Source organism: Periplaneta americana, chromosome 5 (assembly GCF_040183065.1).
Source record: "Periplaneta americana isolate PAMFEO1 chromosome 5, P.americana_PAMFEO1_priV1, whole genome shotgun sequence".
Classification (NCBI taxonomy): Eukaryota; Metazoa; Arthropoda; class Insecta; order Blattodea; family Blattidae; genus Periplaneta; species Periplaneta americana.
This window is the reverse complement of record NC_091121.1, coordinates 167,573,832-167,580,371: the sequence shown is the minus strand read 5'-3', so window position 1 is coordinate 167,580,371 and position 6,540 is coordinate 167,573,832. Positions and strand designations below refer to the sequence as shown.

At 34.0% G+C, this 6,540-nt stretch overlaps 1 non-coding gene across 1 annotated transcript; it reads right to left on the bottom strand.

The window, feature by feature from the left end:
• Nucleotides 1-6,258: 6,258 nt before the first annotated feature.
• TRNAY-AUA (transfer RNA tyrosine (anticodon AUA)) lies at nt 6,259-6,330 on the bottom strand. Its single transcript has one exon. It is a non-coding gene; the product is annotated as a tRNA-Tyr (tRNA).
• Nucleotides 6,331-6,540: the final 210 nt, after the last annotated feature.

Here is a 6,540-nt window from a genome sequence, read left to right as displayed (position 1 = left end):
ATCTAGCTGCAAAAATTATCGCAAAGTCTGACTGTGATTGGTTGGAATTCAAAATTTCATTACACTTCATTGGTCGAAAATAGAATGACGTCATATAAACGAAATAGTCATTATCAACAACAACAAAATCCACACTAGACAACTTCGACAATTCCCGAGAGATGTCGCTACTGAAGGTGGACAGTTACATAATTGTGCAACCTCACTCAATACCGTGTTCTAATTAGCTGGACTGGAATTCGAATTCGAACTGATTAATATGCAGCACCAAATTCAAAATGCAGCGTGTGCAATCGTGAGACAGACGGAAGGTTTATCTACTACTGTTTTAATATTGTTATTAATGTTCTCCAAGGCAGGAACAACTCCCACCCTGAAAGGGAACCGTCTGATCTCAAAACGGATATCAAAACTTTTATTTCTATATTCTTAAATGGAAAGAGAAACAAGGATTTAATACCGATGTGTCATTTGTTTACTTTATGATTTCTATGCACAACCTATTGCTGACATTCTGTTTTCTTATATCTTTTAGTACTTAAAAATTCTATCCCTATAATCATCACTAATGTTGTTTGGATTGTTGTAGTGTAACAATAACTTGCAATGGGAACTTACTATAGAAGGATTGTATCAAATCAACTGTAAAGTTTGTTAAAACTTGTAACATTCTAAGTACGGTTTACTTACATTTAAAAATAATTACAAGTTCTGTTTACTTACATTTAAAAATGATTACGTTGTTAGGTAGAAAAGAGCATCATATGTGACCTGGGTTGAATCCCATATAACATTAGAATATCTGAATCGTGTTCCAATATCAAATACTCAACCATGTAGAGTTCACTTAACCCTTTCCCACAATATCATTTAAGCTCTCTTGCCTCCACCATAATTTTTATTTAGGGTAGGACCTACATCATATGTTATTGAAAATATATTTTTATTGTTACAATTTTACATTTATGCTTTTGACTGTTATGATGTTAATTTAAATGACAAAAAGGAATATTAAAATTTAAGTAATTTTATTGTAATACAGTAAATGTACGCCTGAAAATGCAATTTGCTTACGATAGCGATATATCAATAATCGTTCGATATATCGATATATTTTCTGAGATATATATCGTTTATCGAAATTAGGTTTGCAATATATTGTAATATCAATATATCGGTATTTAATTTATTTCCTCCATCACTAAATTATACGTAAGCAGTATTTTTTTACTAGTGTTTAAACATTGAAGAAATTATATAGGCCTACATATTTACAAATGAACAAATTAGAGTAGGTCATTACTAATGCTCCATTGTACAATATGCCGTGTAATCTTTAAGAAAACATTAGATTTAAAAATTATATTTTTTTAGAAATAGGATTTTCACTAAGAGAATTAAAAAAAAAACAATAAATTTATTTTTTTTAAGTTTTCATGAAAAAAGATTGAAATTTACAATGTATGATTTTGATATTGATATGCATATTCAGTAAAAATTTAAATTGTTTATTTTAAAAAATTGTGGATTTTAGAAATTTCAATAGCGAATCGCCTTAACCTATTACATTCACAATAATTATACATTTAAAGATTCGTAACTTTTAGTGGAAAAATTACATGGATTGAAAGAGAGCGGAAGAGTTTGTTGGATACGTGATATAGCTCCAGTCTGATGCATGATAACATTTGCTTCAGTTGTAGGCATTCCACTTCTTCGAAGCATCAGCTTAATATTGACATATAATCCCATTGTGTATCCTGGAACAAAATGTTGATACGATGTGCGGTAACGAATCCCTTCCAATTTGTTATGATGCAACGATACGGAAATTACAATCGTGTGTGAAGCTGTGTGAGTACACAACCTTACACAATTTCATTTCCAGAGATCTAAAATTGATCTGTCCATCATCGGCACAAGCGGAAAGTGAAAGTGTTCCATTGGCGATAGTATTATCAGATAATCCTGCTATAATCGCTGGACTAATCTCACCAAATACCATCTTGCTATCTCATCAATTTCATCGTCGCTAGTTAATCTAGAAGGTGATACAACGTCGTCAAGTATCTGATTGAAAAACTATTGGAGGAATTTTCTATAAATTCAATAGGCCTTTTTTACGAATCAGTTGAACCGTAAATGAACTACATGAAGTATAATCCTAGGTATTTATTTGGACTATAACACTTTTACTACGTCATACTATTTATGACTAATAAAACGGTACGGAACGACGTGTTTCAACCAATCATGGCTGCTTATCCTACAGTTTTTATCACCTCCTTAGAATTAGTTGTTTATCACTTCCTTAGCATTTGTTTCTTTGTTTGTCAACATTGTACTTTCAATAACTGTACCTTTTTAAAATGATTCATGTTTGTTTCATCATCCTTAATTAAAATTTTTCTATCATTTATCTTGCTTCTTTATTTAGGTTATGTTATAGCTTCTGTTGTATGAGATTATGGATAGTCCGTCATCAGAGATTTTGATATATATTGATACTAGAAGTGGAATGCAACTGTTTTAATAAAAATAAAATTGAATTAACAAAGCCTTCTTGACTAGTAGGGGAGTAGTGGGTACAGTGAGACACAAAATATTAAGACATATGTATGCAAGTGATAATTCAAGTATTTTTAAAATCAAGCGCAATAGAAATATACATTAAAACATGGAGTACAATAATACATAAACAAAACTGTTAATAGATAAAGGACATAATATACAATACGTGTTTGTCAATAAAATGCAAATGTCTAACTGTTCCCATTCAGGAGGGTACAGTGAGACACTACAGTGTCTATTAACGGACATTGAAATGATTTACATTTATTTCAAAAGAAAGGAAAGCTTGCTGTCTCTTTACCTTGTCATGCTCTGTAGGCTTATTTAGAATAATTTTGATGTCTGACTTCGAAATCATTGAAACATCTGAAACATTTGGAAAAGTGAATTTTCCATGACATTTCAAACTTTTGCGAAAAAATGAAATGAATTTTTGGTGACAACAAAGCTTATAACTATAAGAATTTAATTTAATTCTTTATTATTTTTTAACATATTCTTAAATTTTGTGAATAATTTTTTATTTATGAAACCATTAAAATGTAATGTATCTATTATTTTAAGCTATAGTTCCTAAATTGGTTACTAGTAGGCTATGTTCATTTTTAATGTTAGTTATTGGTAAATGTAATATAATTACAGTTTGGTTTTGCAAATCATTGATACATGGGAACAGTGAGACGTTTCAGTGTACCCTTCAATGGCATGTCTCACTGTTCCCTTTACGCATAGTTGGTTTAAAAATGGCGCCATCACTTCAAAATCAAAACAAGAAAGACGAAACTGTGCCAAACATAACGTCAAATACCATAGTATTAGGTAACAAAACATTCATATTTCTATTTCATTTGTATATCCAATATAACCTTCATTAAACACAAGCCAAAATTTTACTTCTAGAGTGAAAAATTACAATTATTTTTTCTTCACTCACCTTTATAACTAGAATCAAATCGAGTATGAAAATACTGTTACTTTACTCATGCAACATACAACTCCACTGTTACCAAAATCTCAACATCAAAATTTACCATCTAATAAAAAATGTCTCACTGTTCTCCCTGTATCACTGTACCCACTTCTCCCCTAATCGTCCATAGAGTTCAATGAAGATTGTATAGTTGGCGCAACTGGTAGCAAGAGAACAGCTGGTCATAATACACTACTGCCATCCAGTGGAATATTTGTAATGATGAAACAGTTTAGTAAGTCAATATTTCATTGAATTAGAGTACTTAATTTCTTCTAATCTTTATGTACTTTCTTCTAATCTGTAATAGTAAACTAAATCCCACTCGAGTTTTGATTTTCTCTACATAAATCAAAACCTCTAATGAGATTATTGTATGTATGATTTGAGGCTTTCTCGGCGTTGGTTCGCTAATATGTTTTCGCGGGATATCAGCCGAGTTAAGATTTTGGAATACTCCAAGCTTTCGACTGCTATCTCTGCAGCCATCTTCAGGGAAGTGATGTCCGAACAGAAAGTCGAAAGTTTATATAGATGTTAGGCTGTCTCAGGTGAAACGGGATTGGTTGACGGATCGGCCAATCCGGGGCTGGAGAAAAACAACTTTAACAGAGACAGTGGACTCCAGCTCAGTCAGGCATGGACACCGGCCTTAGACCAACTCAGGTCTCTTACAATCAAGGTCATGAAGATCACGGACCGAGGACGGCAACCGATTCCAACCGGCGGAACAGGGCTCGCCGCCCGCCAAACTTCACGCAGGAATCCCGGGAGGGGCGGAGCACGAGCGATGACAATTCCCGGCCCCGGATTGGCCGATCCGTCAACCAATCCCGTTTCACCTGAGACAGCCTAACATCTATATAAACTTTCGACTTTCTGTTCGGACATCACTTCCCTGAAGATGGCTGCAGAGATAGCAGTCGAAAGCTTGGAGCATTCCAAAATCTTAACTCGGCTGATATCCCGCGAAAACATATTAGCGAGATTATTGTAGGTAAATAATATAAAATGACAATTTTTGCGATCTGCTCTAACATCTTTTTCTTAAAAAATGTAAGTTATGGCAGAGACAGTTCGTTTCCACATTACGAAGATAGGGAGAAATTAATTATATTTAATAATAATAATTAATAATAATTTATTTATTTAATCTGGCAGAGCTAAGGCCAGTAGGCCTTCTCTTCCGCCCAGCCAGACTCTAATTCTAATTGAATACATTTGCTTACATAGTTATTACATTGATATCTAGACCATAAAACAACATGAAAGTAAACAATGAAAGTTGGATAAGTAATGTTAGTGTGACAATAATAAACATTGGTAAGAACTAGTTATAATAATAATAATAATAATAATAATAATAATAATAATAATAATAATAATAATGATAATGATAATGATAATGATAATGATAATAATAATAATAATAATGAGATAATTTAGATATTTATCTGTGATATATATAACCATTAAACATTGAGAAATCTGAAACAGCTATTATTGTTAACAAGAATTGTTAGAAAAATATTTCGTTAGCCTATTCTTAAATTGGTTTGATGTCTGACAGTCCCTGACATTACTCGGTAGGGAATTCTAAAGCCGAGGAACAGCCACAGTGAAAGAAGATGAATATGAGGATGTTCGGTGGGAGGGAATGGATAATATTGAGGAGTGTTGTGATCGTGTGTCTAGGTTATGATGGGTGGATAAATTTTGAAAACGAGACGCAAGATAGACAGGAGTGGAGAAATGCAATATGTGAAAGAGAAGGGAAAGACAGTGGATTTTCCTACGATCTTCTAGACGGAGCCAGGACAACATTTCGAGGAATGGTGTTACGTGATCAGCCCGGCGAATATTGCAGAATATTGAATATTTCATGCCTTGGCTTTGTGGATAGAGTATGCGCTTTCTATCCAAACGGTCCGTTATTCGAGTCCCAGCGTGGACAATGGAAAAAATGTATATTTCGTCTATGGGACTGGGTGTTTGTCTCTTGTTTTTTCCTAGTGAAGTCTCGGTAGTGATCCTGTATCGTGTTGACTATACAGTCAAGGGGACCCGCATTATGAGAGGGTGTAGTACTGTAGTAGTCAAAAAGCAACTTCCCCTACATTTTATTGAATTAAAAGCTGGTAAATAGAGGATGTTAAATAATAAGTAAGGCCCGTTACACAGTCATCCGTATGCTACGCAGTACGCACTACGGATCCGTAGGCAGTTTGCTTTCACAGTCACGCGTAGCAAATCCGTAGCAGATTAATTATATCAGTCGGCTTGTTTGTTTCAAAATGAGCGTGCTTCAAGGAAAGCTCTTGGCTGCACATTATTTGTATTAAAACGAGTGCATAATAGGCAATATTGTGTTCACCCGCTACTAATTCTAAAAATCCTGAAGGAAGCTTTTATAAATCTACATAGCGACTTGCGCGAGACCGAAAGAAAGTTCCTTTAACTAATTTCGCATGTTTATTCAATCGTTTGATGAACAATTGGAAAAATTACAATAAATGCAGCTTGAACTGGATCTGCATAATTATGTCCTACCGAGCGGTTTGCTGTTAACAGAAGGTGATAAAAATTACTCAGATGAATAAATTATTTATAATCGACATTTTATTATTTCTTGTTCATTATAACAAATTACAAAACCATCAATTATTTTTGTTATAATCTATATACGATGAAAGAGTAATGGAACGGAGAAAAATTCTCTCCGGCGCCGGGATTTGAACCCGGGTTTTCAGCTCTATGTGCTGATGCTTTATCCACTAAGCCACACCGGATACAACCCCGGCGCTGGATAGAATCGTCTCAGATTAAGCTCCAACTCTTGGGTTCTCTCTAGTGGCCGCCCTCTGCACTACGTCATAGATGTCTATGAACGTAGGACCGAAGTCCAATATGTACTTCGGTACATTAAAATAATATATATATATGCGTAAATCACTTCGTGATTTAAGACGGCGCTTATTCCGTAGGATGCAGGCCAACTA